Source organism: Felis catus, chromosome B3, assembly GCF_018350175.1.
Source record: "Felis catus isolate Fca126 chromosome B3, F.catus_Fca126_mat1.0, whole genome shotgun sequence".
Classification (NCBI taxonomy): domain Eukaryota; kingdom Metazoa; phylum Chordata; class Mammalia; order Carnivora; family Felidae; genus Felis; species Felis catus.
In genome coordinates, this window is record NC_058373.1 from 117,670,139 (window position 1) to 117,684,662 (window position 14,524).

Consider the following 14,524-nt stretch of genomic DNA (forward strand, 5'->3'; position numbering starts at 1 on the left):
CCCACTGCACCCAGTGACCTGCAGGGGAGGCTGTGTGGGCGCAGGAAGTGGAGGGTGCTGGCCCACTCTGATCTTGCCATGTGGCAGACCAGTTTGCAGAAGAGAAGAAACAGCCACATGTCAAAAGGAGGGAAAACGTGCCCGGAGCTATAGTGAATGGGTACATCTAGGCCGAAGGGGTGGGTATGCTTTCTAGGCCAGCCCCACCTTGGAAATCCTTGGTGGAATCCTCAATGGCAGCCTCTCCTTTCCCTGCCTGCTTCCCCTCCCAATGCCCAGTTCCCCTTCTGCCAGAGAGAACCAACAGAGGCCCTGGGAAGCCAGTTCCCCTGCTCTTCCCCAGCCCCAGGAGGTAAGAGTCCTCTGAGACAAGGATGGAAAGCAACAAACACCGGGGATTCTTGATCACCCAACCACACTTGACTCCAGGGGAGCTAAGCTTAATCAGTCTTCCTATGGAGAAGCGAAGAAGCCGATAAGAAGGAAAAGAAGTATAGAGCACCCTGAGCTCTCTCTGAAAATGCTCTCCAAGGGAAGGCTGAGAAGTACACCGTGCATTCTCCGGCCAAGTGCATCCACAAGACTCTCCGGTGATTCCAGCCAAATTTGCTCATTCCCAAGTGACTGTCAACAACAAGGCAACAAGAAACGCATGGCATCGACATGGACGCGTGGTGATCTGTATTTCAAGCACTGGAAGTTCCTTGGCCGCCCCACCTCCGCCTGCAATTGCATGGCGACCAAAGTAAATATAACAAGATGTTAAATGGAACGTTTGGCCTGAGGCCCCACGACACAATAGACACGGCATTCTAATGTGGTGCCCGGAAGAAGATGCAAATTTTCAAGGTAAGATCCTAAAACTTGTTACCAAACTTGAACTTCTCACTGACACTCACAGTGAGGGTATGAAATGGTCTGGCTCTTAGAGATTAAGGGAAAGGATTTGTAGAGAAGATTTCTTTGGGGGGGAAAAAAAAAATATATATATATATATATATATACCGATGTGCTGTAAGCCTCAACACTTCCAAGAGGGAGGATCGGAGGTGCCTCTTTCTCTTCTCAAATCTCATGAAAGGGGCTTCAGAAATCTTGGGTCATGTCCCCTGGCACTGGAGTGATACAGTGGATCCATGTTGGATTCCAGACTGGAAATCTAAAAGGCAGGGAGAGATGGGCTGGCTGGGCTTCTCCCAACAGGAATGGAAGCAGATATTTCTGCATCCTAGAGACTGACCTACAAATCCCATGGTACGCCTGGGCAGGGACACCTGAGTGCTTCCCTTAGACCGGTTGCAAGCCCATGATGCAAGAGAGAACAGGCATGGTCAGGTTGGCCCCTGTCCAAGAAGGCCTCCTTGAGGGGTTAATAATCCTCAGTAAGGAAAAGCTGAAATGATCTCCAGTTCCTATGAGTGTGAGAAGTGTTGTAATGAGCTGGAGGAGAATGGCTGCCCAGGAGAAGGAACTGGGAGAGAAGAAAGAAGCCTACTGTCGTCATCCCTTCACCAACCACAGGCTTCCTGCCTGCAGTAGCCATGCTGAGGAGTTGCACAGTTGGTATTGCAAGGGTCTGGGCATTCTGATTCCTGGGTTGAGACCGTGTCTGGTGACTTAGCCTGACTGCAGGACTTTTATTGTCTAAGAAGGAGCTGAAAAGACGGGGAACAGCCTGAATTTCCATCCAGTGAGAAGGAAGAACTTTACTCCACGAATACCTTTGAAAAAGACAAGGGAAATGAAAATAACATTGCCTTCTACTTCCTTGTCAGGGGTTCTCATTGCTCCAAATCCACATCATGCCCTCTGCCACGGAATCCACGGCTCTCCAAAACCAAAGAACGCTCTCTCCCCACACCTGAACCCAGTTCCAGTCCTTTAGATAGAGCCATAGGCTGACTAGTGCAAATATCCCAAGGGATGAAAGAGGCAATCCTAAGGAAAGCAAGGTAGCATTGCGAATGTGAGACACCCTGCAACAGAAGGGGTAAGGCCGCCATTACTGTTTTCGGGACCTGGATATTCTGCAGTGCCAAAACAGGAGGTCCAGAAAGTTCTACCAGCTCTACCAGCAGCACCAAAAGGAAATAACCACGGATGGAATTATGATTCAGGACAGGGGTGGGGAGGGGAGAAGGAGAGAAGGAAACTAATGTCTTGGTGAGCACTTCACATGTACCAGTAACTTTTATGCAGGTCGTCTCATTTCATTTTTGCCACCGTCACACGAGAAAACACCATTATCCCCATTTTGCAGAGGAGACACTGGGACTCGTAGAAGTTACGTGAGTTGCTCTCGGTCATTGTCTTGTTTGTAGGGCCCACCTGCCTTCCACCGCACTAGGCTGCCGCTCTATATTGTTACATGTTTAGGTTGTGGCTTTAATGAGCAAACAATGCCAGGAGCTACGGGATGCTTGGCTGATAGTTCTATGAATGATGCCAGAAAACCAGTACAGGAAGACAGTGGGCCAAACCCCAGAATTCAGGTGCTTCCAAGGGACTCCCTCCCATAGCCCTTTGCTAAGAGAAGCAGATCCTAGACACCTGATGCCTCATCCCCAACCACTGTGCCGACTGACCCAAGGTCTCCAGCCTATATATGGCCACAGACCCAGGAAGGGATCTTGTATCAGTCAGGGTTCCCCAGAGAGACAGAACCAATGGGAGATTATATATATGTATGGAGGGGGGGGGGGGGAGAGAGATTTATTCCCCAGAGAGACAGACCAATGGGAGATCATATATATATGTATGGAGAGAGAGAGAGAGAGATTTATTATAAGAAATTGGCTCACACAGTTTTAAAGGGACTCACAGGAACTAGAGAGCCTTCCAGTTCCTGAACTATTCTAATATCCAGGAAGCCTGGTGATTTAGTCGTTTTGCCTTCCCATGAGATACCTGTCTTCCTTTAACACAAGCGTCAACAAAGTATGGCCCGTGGGTCAAATCCAGCCTGCCACTTGCTATTGTAAATAAAGTTTTATTGCAACACAGCCACGCCCATTCCTTAACAATATCATCTATGGCTGCTTTCACATCACAGCGACGAAGTTGAGTAGCTGTAACAGAGACCACAGAACCCATAAAGCCTGGAATATTTTCAATCTTGCTCTTTATAGGAAAAGTTCACCTTCAGGAAATGTTTATTACTGAGCTCTTTCTATATGCCAGACACTGTTCTCCATGCTTTGCTTGCAAAATCTCACGTAGCTCTCACAAAGCGCCTATGAGATTCATCTAGTCCTCTCATCCTCAAATTTTACAGATGAGGAAACAAAGGCTGAGAAAGGCTAAGAACAGTTTGCTCCAGGTCGTGAGTGCTGGATTCGAGCCCAACAGCCTGATTTTGGAGTCTGTTCTTTTTTTTTTTTCTTTTTAATTTTTTTTTCTTTTTAATTTTTTTTTCTTTTTAATTTTTTTTTAATGTTTATTTATTTTTGAGACAGAGAGAGACAGAGCATGAACGGGGGAGGGGCAGAGAGAGAGGGAGACACAGAATCGGAAGCAGGCTCCAGGCTCTGAGCCATCAGCCCAGAGCCTGACGCGGGGCTCGAACTCAGGGACAGCGAGATCGTGACCTGAGCTGAAGTCGGACCAGGCGCCCCTGGAGTCTGTTCTTTTAACTTGTAAAGTTACGCTGCCTCCTGCCACTGTGTGTTCCAGGTACCTTCACAATAAATACCTTGACAGAATACAAGCGTTTTTATGCCAGAGACCTTTTTTTTTTCTTTCTTAAAAAAAAGAAAGTTCTAAAAGGATTTGCGTTAACATTTTTACCCAGAGTTAACATCCAAGAAGCGCTGGCAGCGGGGCAGGGTGTATGTGCTGTGGCTGAACCTCCAGGCTGTGACTGCAGTGAGTGGCTTGCTGACATTCCAGTCCCCAAGACCTGGGCAGAGTTGAACAGAGGGCAGCGGATGGTAATGGGGACCTCGTAGAGGCTGTGATCCCCGGTGGCGGCATCGTTGCCAGGAAATGATCTTCTGCCATATTGAGGTGAGCTGAGGTGGGGGGGTGGGGGAGGGCGCTCCTTGCAATCGAGAGTCTAACAGACATTCCGAAGGTATAAGTTGTACCACCACCAAAAAAAAAAAAAAAAAAAAAAAAAAAAAAGAGCTAGCTACTAAGACCAAATCAAAGCTGGAGAAAGGAGATTCATAAGTCGTTCTTGGTTTCTGCCTCCTGCCACAACGTTTGGCTGCCTGGAATTTGATTGCTGCTTTAATGGGAGTAAGCAGGAGTAACATTGAAATATTTTACACCTGTTGTGGCCCACGTACCCACCCCCCCCCCACCCATACCTCCTCCCCATCGGTCAGGAGAGATGCTGGTCCAGGGCAATGTGAACCCCTTGTGTAACAGGTGTCAACCCTTTAGTGACTGGAATGCGCAGAGGTTGGAGGGGGTCCTCAGGGAAGAGGGTCCTGGGTCAGGATACTAGAGAGAGGTGCGGGAAGCAGCCGTTTGCCAACCGGGTAGAAGAGTTTCCTATTTTGATACACAATACGGCCACACCTGTGCATCTTAGCTGACCATCAGCTCAGAGCAGACAGTCATAGACTTTGACCCTAAAGATCACTTCGATTAGCTTTGGCCAAACATTCCTGTTCATCTGAATCACCTGATGTGCTGCTTAAAAATGCAACTGTCTAGCTCTCTTTGCTAGAGGTGCTGGAAGTCTGTATTTTTACCGCCACCCTATAACCCGTACGATCTGAGATGTTCAGAAGACAGTAATCTAATCCAGCGTTTCTCAAACCTCTCTGGTGACCAGAAACAAATTCCTAGGCCCACCCTACCTCGTCTGAACCAGAACTTCCAGAAGAAGGGCCAGGGAAGCTGAGTCACACAGAGGATATTGTTCTATTATAAGGGAAAGGGCTGGTAGTGAAGGTGGAACCCGAACCCAAACCTTCTTTTTTACAAAAAAAAAAATATTTATTTATTTTTGGGAGAGCAGGGGAGGGGCAGAGAGAGAGGGAGACAGAGGATCCGAAGCGGGCTCTGCACTGAGAGCAGAGAGCCCGATGAGGGGTTCGAATTCACAAACGGAAAAGATCATGACCCGAGCCGAAGTCCAACACTTAACAGACTAAGCCACCCACGTGGCCCAAGAACCAAAATCTTCTAACTGCCCGGGCCAGTAGTTTATCTCCCTGCAGCCCTAGAAAATTGTGCATGTTTGTTAACCATCTATGAACCCTCCTAACAGGGTAGGATTTTGTAAGGTGAGTATTTTGACCCTTACTTTACAGAGGAGCCCAGAGCAGGTAAATGACTTATTTACGATCCAACCACTCAAACAGAGTGGAGCAAAGATTCCGAGCAAGGTCCTCCTGCCCCGTGCGAAAGCCTGCATTTCCTCTCTAGCACGCCACGTCTCCAGCAGGAGGTCTGCTATGATTCAGACACACCTGCAAGAAGCAAAGACATTTCCCCTCACTTATCGACTGCAGAGGAAACAAAAAGCCTAGGTCAAACTGCACCCTTGGGCAAACTCCTGCACAGTTCTTTAGTTAGCTGATTGCTTCCCCCAGCCTTCTAGAAAGATCTTAAGTTCTATTTATAGTTGACCCGCAGAGCACCAGTTCTCTCCTTCTTCGGCTCCCGGGGCCCCCCTCGTTAGGCTATCACAGCTCTGCTCTTCTGAGTGTGGGCAGAGTGGGGATTAAAAAACTTTCGCTGGTTACCCAAAATCCATGATAACATCACACGGTCTTTCACCAGCTGTGCTAGGAGGGAACCACCTTCTCCCTCTCCTGAACTGCTTGCGTATTTAGAAGTTAATTGCCCAAACCTCAGTTCCGTTGAATTAATTGCCTCTTCAGCTGACCTCTCCTCCTCTGGCCTGTAGTGGGAGTATGAAGGGAAGTAAGGCAAGGGGTACCTTCTCATGCGAGGAAGCCCTCACAGTATGGGTATCACCACATGGTGACTTGGCTGCCCTCTGGAGCTCGCCTCGGTCCATACATCTTCCACCTGAAGGCTTAAATCTTTCCAGGGTGGCCAGGCCCATATCTCTGGTCAGTAGTCATGCTTGAAAGCCATCCAGAAATAGTGACTGAGTTGCCCTTAACAGCCGTATTTTCATGGTCTTTGCTAAGCATGGTATCGCCCATAAATGATTCATGGGGGGACTCGAAGTGCATTTTATTTGCTAATAACCATCTCTCTCTGCCAGGCCATTACAGATGAACTAAGATACCAAGGAGTGGTGAACCTTCATGAAAGATTACCCGCTGTGTGCCCAAAATGACCACACTGACCTTAGCAATATTAATCCCTGGCCCAGTTTTGCTGAATATGTCATGCACATCCTCAGGTCATTGGAACTATGGTTCAGTGTATTTTTCTAGCTATATTAAGTAACCTGTGTATATGGTTTAATCATGAATGGGAAGGTGCAGACGTAAATCACAACCTTTGGATGCTGGACTTGAAAGGTGGTGTGAACCATCCTCCTGCATCTCCAAAGGCATTGCCTGAATCATTCCAGACAAATTCATAGGCAACTTCTCGTTTAAAGAAAATCGTAACCCCAGGAAGAAGATGTCAAACCTTTTTCTGTAATCTGTTTTGTTGTCTAGCAGGCTTCATGAAGGTCCTCACCCTGTTCTGATGGATTTCCTCCTTTTTCTTTTGTGCAGATGGAGAACAGCCTACCTAGCGAACAAGGCTGATTTGCCATCAGTAAATTATGAAATGGTGCCTGTGTTTACACTTCTATTCTCCATCAAGGCATCTGTTTATTTAATTGATGGTCTCTGCCTTCTTTAAAGGTTACTCTGATATTTAGCAGGGTGTTGAGAAGGGTTGAGACGTGATAAATTATGCCCGCATTTACTCTTCCCCATGACCACGGCCATCACTGCAAACCCTTGCAGCCTACACTTCATCCATTCCGTGCTGCGCGGGTTGTTTACCACTATGGAAAGTCACCAATGAGCCAATAATGCTAAATATAAGGGTCTCTTCTTAGTTCTTACATGGTTTGCACTCTTTAAAACGTGTGTGTGAGGAACACTCAAAGGAACCAGGGTTATACAGTCTGGAGAAGAGACTCAAAGGAAACGAATACTGGTTTGAAGCATCTGATTTGCTTGGAATGGCTCTGTATTAGGTGTTTTTTTGGTTTTTTTTTTTTAATCATTGCTGTCACAAACATAGTGCCTAGGAGAGGATCTGCTGTCTTGCCTTTTCTGGTTTCTAGAGGCTGTCATATTCCTTGACTCAAGGCCCCTTCCTCCATCCTCCAAGCCAACAATGGTGGGTCTAAACCTTGTCACATCACCTGACTCTGAAGCTGACTCTTCTGTCTCCTTCCTCTATCTTAAAGGACCTTTGTGATTATGTTGGACCCATCTGTATAATCCAGATGAATCTCCCTATTTTAAGGTCAGCTGGTTAGCAACCTTGATTCCATCTGCAACCTTAATGCCCCCTTGTCAGGCAACATAACATATGCTGAGGACAAGGACGTGGACATCTTTCAGGTGCCAAGATTCTGCCTACTGCAGCCGCTAACTGGTAGGGTTAGGACCAGTAGCTAGAAGTTACTGAGAGTCCAATTTCAGTCCCGTCTAAAAGTTCAGGAAATAAGACCTTTTCAATAGTCAGGAGTGCCTAGGAAAACTGCCTTCTATTGAAGGAAGATACTGCATTTCCAGTTCCTAAAGGGCTTCAAGTATAGACCAAAGGGCCACTTCATCCTAAATAAGTGGTTACTACATGCCAAGCACTCTGCTAAACACTTGCCACGCCTTCCATCACTTATTCTTCACAAGAGTCCTACTAAATAGAAGTTGCTACTTTAGAGAAGATAAATCTGATGCTCAGAGAGACTCAGATAAGAATCTCAGCTCAGCTGGGTATCAGCTGCTTGACCTTAGACAAGTCCCTTCACCTCACCAGCCCTCGGGTTCCCCATCTATAAAGTGGGTAGAATAATGGAACCCACCTCGAGGGAGAGTTATAAGGATTAGATGTGTTAATAGTAGCATCTAATTCATGGGTTTGTTGAATCTTGTATAAAATATGTTAGCCCAGTGTCTATCTCATTGTAAAGGCTCTGTAGCCCGCACCATAATGCAGCACCTTACACTATGTAGGAGACCCTCCTTGGGTGTCTTCCCAGGACCTGGAAACCTTCCCCTGGTGTCAGACTATGGGCTTCAGGCAGCCATGTTTCTTTTCTCTGCCCCTGACCTCCTGACCATGGCGGATTGGACCAGCGGTGATCACCTGACTCAAGCCAAGCCAAATAGGTGTTCTCTACCAGGAATCTGAAACCAGACCCCTGTGAGACATTTGTCTCAGTCTCTGTGGGTCACTTTCCCTGGACTTGGTGTCGTAGGACGTCCGTATTTTACTGTGTGCACAGAAGAACAGAGAAATACGTCTTAAGAGAGAGAGGATTAAAGCACTTGCCCAGAAAGGAGCTGAAAGAAGAGATGGAGGGGCCAGACAGCTCTCCGCCCTCCCCTTCTGAACCCACCCTGTTGCCCTTTTGAGACACCCTTGTGTCCTCATCCCCCTGTTTCAATTTAGTGGCCTTGAATTGATAGCTGTTATTTACAAACACAGAGTTTTAATGCACAGGTGTTCACAAACATTGGCAGACTGTTGGAGCTAGAAGGGACCTTCAGCCCCTGTCTTTGTTTACCCACTGGGGACACTGTGGTTCCAAGAGGTTAGGTGGTTCACCCCGGGTAACACTGAAACAGTGGCAGAGCCAGGACAAGTGCCTAGAGCCTCTTGGCTGCTTGGGTGAAACCCTGCCCTCTGCCCCTGGCTGCCTCCAAATCTTTGCCTTCTGCTCTAACTCCTAGGGTTTGAGGAGCTAATATGACTGGAAGGGAGGTAGACTTGGGGACTGGAAGGTTCCCAGGGTTTGGGAAGGAGTTCAAAGGAAATCTCACACCGGGAGACCCAAAAACCCATTCAAGAGGCTAATTTTGATGCGGGATCTGGGACTCTTCCAACAGCACCTGGGTCTGCCTGGATGATGCTGGGAAAGAGAGGAGCCAGGCCCTCATTTGCATGTATGCAAATGAGGCCTTCCACAGCTGTCCAGAAGCCACCTCTGCTCGGAGCGCTCCGCTCCGCGCGGCTGGGGCCTGCTTCCAGCTGTCTACTCAGCCTTGGAAGAAAGAGAGAGACGGGCTCGCCAGAGTCACCCACCCAGCTGACACAGAGTCATCCCAACACTGCTGTGCTGGAGGAGCAAAGAGCTTAAGCCCCCAGAGTGTGAAACTGGGGTCTCCCTCGCCCGGGCCGCCCCTCACCCCACCGGCAGCTGTTTCCCTGCTGGGCAGGAACAGAGGCCAGGCCCAAGATCCAGGATTCTAGCAGGAGGGCCGTGGGGAGGACTTGCCCATGGTTTGAGGAGCTGCACCTTTCTGGGGCTCCCACATCTCCCTTTCCCTGGCCTCGGCACCGCCCATCCCTCTCTGCAAGGCCTTCCCTTCCCTCACTGAGCCCGGGGAGAAAGAAGAGACTAGGCAATTGGCCTGGGGGTTGGGAAGCCTGACCTGAAACCCAGCTCAGCCACTGGACTCCCTATCACCCCGAGCAAGTCTCAGCCTCAGTTTCCCCTTCTATACATTTGAAGGTGAGGCAGGAAGCCTAGAGTCATGCCTTTAGCCAAAGAACTCCTTCCACAGCGACATCTTAGATGGACTGCCAAGCTGTGCGGCCTGGTTGCCACAGCTCTGGGAGGGGAGGGGGTGTCCGTCAGCCTTTCCCCCACCTGTTCATCTTGTAGAGCCCCTGAGGCTCATCACGGTACATTTTGAAAACCACGAGGCTCACTGGTCCCTAAGGTCCCTTCCTGCTGCCAGGTCTATGATTTCAAAGCCAGGAATGGCTGCTGAGGAGTGGGTAAGGCGGGGCTGGGGGGAACGAAAAACAATTTTTTTTTTCAGTTTCCTTTATTTACTTATCTTGAAAGAGAGCGGGGGGAGGGACAGAGACAGACAGACAGACAGAATCCCAAGAAGGCTCCATACTGACAGGCCTAAGCCCAATGCTGGGCTCGAATCCATGAGCCATGAGATCATGACCTGAGCCAAAACCAAGAGTCAGAAGCTTAACTGACTGAGTCACCCAGGTGCCCCATGAAAAAGGATTTTAAACTATTGGAAAGACCCAAGGGCAGCCACAAACCTGTGGGTTAACAGACAGCCCTCAAGTTCGTATTTGTGGATCTGCCCTGAGGAAAATCCTGCTGGAGGCTCTCAGCCTCCCTCCACATCCATCTGGGCCCCAAGGCCTTGGGAGGACTACCTGTGCCTAGCGGACTCCCCTCTGAGGGCAGCCAAGGAGGGCTGGCCCACCTAGGTCCCGAGGCTTACCCCTGTGCTCTCTCTCTCTCTCTTTCCCTGCTATCTCTCCCTCTTCCTTCCCCCTTCTGCCCCACCCCACTTGCCAGCCCAGCCCAGTCCATCCCTGGGAAAGTACTTGAACAATACCTGGAGAAGGGGATCAGGTATCCTGGGGGGACCAGCCCCTACAGAACACACAGATGGTTAATCCCTGGGCAATTCTGGGCTTTCCTTTCCTCCCCTCCCCCAGTCCCTCTCTCCTCTCTGTTTCCAGTCCTGGGCCAGCTCCCAGCACCCCTGCTCTCCTGACAAGACATCCTTTTCAGAAGAAAAGGTAGTTTGCTCTGGATGCGGGTTAACTAGTTGTGGGGCTCAGTGAGTCATTCTCCTTCTCCAGGCCTTAGTTTCTTCGTTTGGAAAATGAAGGGATTATACTGACAAGGAGGTGTTTCAACTTTGGGGATGTCACAGATCCCTTTGAGAATCTGAAGAGAGCCAGGCGCACGCGCACACACACACACACACACACCACATAAAATTTTACGGACCAGGTGGAAGCCCGTCCATGGACTAGAGAAAGGCTCGAGTTCTAGTCTAGGCCCCTGGGCTCAGTTCCTCCACTCCATGCTAGCTGCACCCCCCTTCATGCCCTGGACTGGAAATGCCAGACGAGTCACAGGAGGGTTGGGCCCCAGCACACACCCCACCCCCTCCCCTGGGAAGGAAGTGAAGAGGGAAGTGCATCCCTCAGTGGATAGGGTAGAGAGCAAAGAGGTTGCAGCCTCCGGTCCCCCTTCTCAGCCCCAAAGCCCCTGGCCTGGGAGCTGCAGTCTATAGTGCACCTGCCCACACACCCTTGGCACCTGGCCTTGGCCCAGCCAGTCTGTCCTCCTGAAATTATCGGCAGGCCCTACGAGACAGGGCCCTGGTCCTCAGATCCAGCCTGCTCAGCACAGTTCACAACACCTCCCCTACTCAGGAACCTTTCGCAGCTCTCCCCGGGAAGTTCCCAACTCTGTCCCCTTATTAAAGGCTTTCCAGGTCAGACCCCGGCCCCAGGCATTTCTGCCTCAGCTCCTGAAACTCCTGTCCACACTGGCCAGTCTGAACTACTAGCCACATTTTCTGGCCTCCACACGTGTGCCTGGAATTGTCTCTCTCTCCCAGCTCCTGCCATCACCTAATGTCTAAATTAGCCAAAATGCCACCTCCTCTCTGAAGCCTTCCTAGCTTTCTCTCCAGTTGGAAGTGCTTTCCCCGCTGAACTCTCGTTATCTGACAGCTATTGTGACCTTTGCCATGTTCCCCTCATTTCTTTTTTATGTATTTATTTATTTATTATTTGAGAGAGAGCAGGAGCTGGGGAGAGGGATGGAGAGAGAGAGAGGGAGAGAGAGAGAGAGAGAGAATCCGAAGCAGGCTTCATGCTCAGTGCAGGGCCCAACACAGGGCTCAAACTCACAACCATGAGATCATGACCTGAGCTGAAACCAAGAGTCACTCAACTGACTGAGTCACCCAGGCGCCCCCTGTTCCCCCTCGTTTCTGAGGATGAACTCAACAACATAAGGCCATACAACTATTTAGTGGACACCTATTTAGTGGACAACTATTTAGTGGCCAGGTACAGGGCCAAGAGCTTTACCTGAGTTGTCTCAACCTTCCTACAGAGGCAAGGTATAAGGCAGATGTAATTATGTCTATCGAGAGACAAAGAGGCAAAGCCACATCTCTCTGATTCCCAACTGCCATACTTTCCTTGGCCCTACGGTGCCTGAAGGTCTCAGGGAACTCATCCTATCTTGAGGGCAGGATCTTACTCACCCTTTCTTCTAGATCGAAGCTATTGTCACATCTGCCATTAAATGGTGGGAGAGAGGGTGGTAGGAGGAGACCGAGGGAGAACCAACCGTATGTGCCAGGACTATACCCGTGGGACTGCCTTGAATCTTCACAGCTACTCTGCAAAATGGGTCCCCTTTTCCTTGTGTTACAGATGAGGCAGCTGAGGCTCCTGGAGGTCATGTAGCATGCTGGCCAATAGTCACCATGAAGGGCAGCTCTAGTCCTCCCCCCAAGCCTTCTCAGGGCCCCAAAGCCCCCTCCACCAGCAGCCTCACAGCGTGCACTGAGACCGGGATGAGTTTTCCCGGTGTTTTTTCTTCCAGTCAACAAATAGGTCCCTAAGTGTGAGAGTCCGGTGACATTTATAATTGAAATGTATTTTCTAACTGTCTTCCATTATTGGAACTGTATTCCCACGGGCAATAATTTTGGCCTCAAGACATAATGAAAAGCATACAGGAGTACGATGTATATTCTTTAAATGGCGTAACTAGAGGAAAGCTAATGATTTTATGGCACAACAAAAGCACAACTAAAAGATCACCCCAGAGGCTTCATTTCCTCCCCTCCAAAGTTAGATCCTGGTTGGAAGAAGATGGGCCTAGATTCTTACCTAGCCCTTTAAAATCAAAACATAGGTATAAACCACCAGTTTTAAACCCTGGACTTTTAGGTGCTCTTTACAAATGGCTTTAGCCTCTGGTTGTCTGTTTAGGGACTCATCTAATAATGTATTTTTTTCAGGGTCCTTTATGAGCTCTTTGAGGAGAATGCGGGCCTTTGTGCCCCAGAGAGGCGTGGAAATCATTTTCATAATTTACTATTTCTTCAAGTGCAGAGTGGATTTCGTTTAAGAACACAGGGTGGCCCACTTCATAGAGATCCTGTTACTAAGGCAATGGTACCTGAAGGATTCAGATTTTAAGTGGGCTGTAGTAATCCAGCAGAGACAGATGGGTAAAGGCCTGGCCACCCAGTCCTTCCCACCTAACAGAGCCACCTCCCCCACAGGGGCCAGGACCCATAGTGTAGGACCTGCTGCTGATTTGGCCAGGGCCTTGCCCCAAGGGGGGAAAGACCTATTTCTGTAAGGCAGACTGTGCTCTACATCCCACTTGTTTCCTCTAATTTGTTCATTCATTCATTCATTCATTCAACCACTCACTCACTCACTCATATACTCATCCATCCATCTATCCAACCATCATCCATCCATCCATCCGATTATTAAACATGTACAGGGAAGCTGGGATCCAACAGTGAACAAGGCATAGTCTATGCCCTCCAAGAGCTCAGTCTCATGGGGGAGGCCAGCCCGAAAGCTGGCGAATGGAGCAGGGAGTGCCAGGTACTATGAAAGAGATATGTACCAAACATAATGGAGTCTCCATAGCAGCTCCTCCTTGGGCAAGTCAGAAAAGTTTCCATGAGGAGAGAGGGCTGAGTTGAGCCTTAAAGCTGTAGGTGGAGGGAATAGAAGCACAAGAGGGTGGGAGCATGGAGCGTGGATGGTGGCCTTCTAGACAGAACACAACTCAGACACATTGACAAAAGACAGAATGGAGGGTTGGAGAAGTTCTGAGTAGTTGTGTGAAATGAAGATTGTGAAAACCACCCTAAAAAGGAGCCAGACTGAGGCCCAAGGGCTGAGAACGGCCTAAGGAGCTGTCCTTTGAGAGGATGTGCAAAGCGTGCGGAGAAGGAGTGAGGGGTGCATGGAGCCAAGCCCACACGTCAAACAAAATGGCAGGACAGTTGCCGAAAAACCTCAGGCTCATCTCCTACAGGTGAAGAACTCTGAGAGCCTCCAGCACCAGCTCTCAGCTTCAGAAGAGGTCCTCTGTGCGGCCATGATGGTAAGTAGGGCCCTGTGGAAGAGTTTACCCCAGATCTGGGAGGCAGTCTGGATCCCAGTGCCTAAGACAGCGGTCCCAGGCCAGCCCAGCGTCCCTAGATTAAAGGAGGCCTTTGCTCTCATTTTCCTCGCTGCTTGGAAAGCCGCTCCCGAATCGCACATCCCTGCTGTGGAAGTCCCACGCATCCCTGGGTGTTCTGCTCCAAGGAGCCTAGCTCTTCTGAGTATGTTCTCCCCCACAGTATACATTCAGGACCATACCTGTCACCTCATCCTGAATTCAAGTCACTTGTGTACGTGTTAGTCCCCTCAGCTGACCCCTTGTTCCCACTGAGAGGTCCTAACGTTGCTATGGAACGCTGTATCCTTCAAGCCTATAGCTCCTAAGAGATGGTAAAGTTATGCTCATTAAAAATGTCTTAGATGACCCCGCCGAGCCCCTCTGCGGACACAGAGGACCCAGGGGAGGAAGGGGAGCAGAAAGGAGCGACTG

General features: G+C 49.4%; 1 long non-coding RNA gene across 1 annotated transcript; it reads left to right on the plus strand.

Annotated features, from left to right (window-relative positions):
• Window positions 1-824: 824 nt before the first annotated feature.
• On the plus strand, window positions 825-6,994 carry LOC123386135. The gene is made up of 3 exons (XR_006599770.1): window positions 825-849; window positions 3,791-4,005; window positions 6,657-6,994. It is a non-coding gene; the product is annotated as an uncharacterized LOC123386135 (long non-coding RNA).
• Window positions 6,995-14,524: the final 7,530 nt, after the last annotated feature.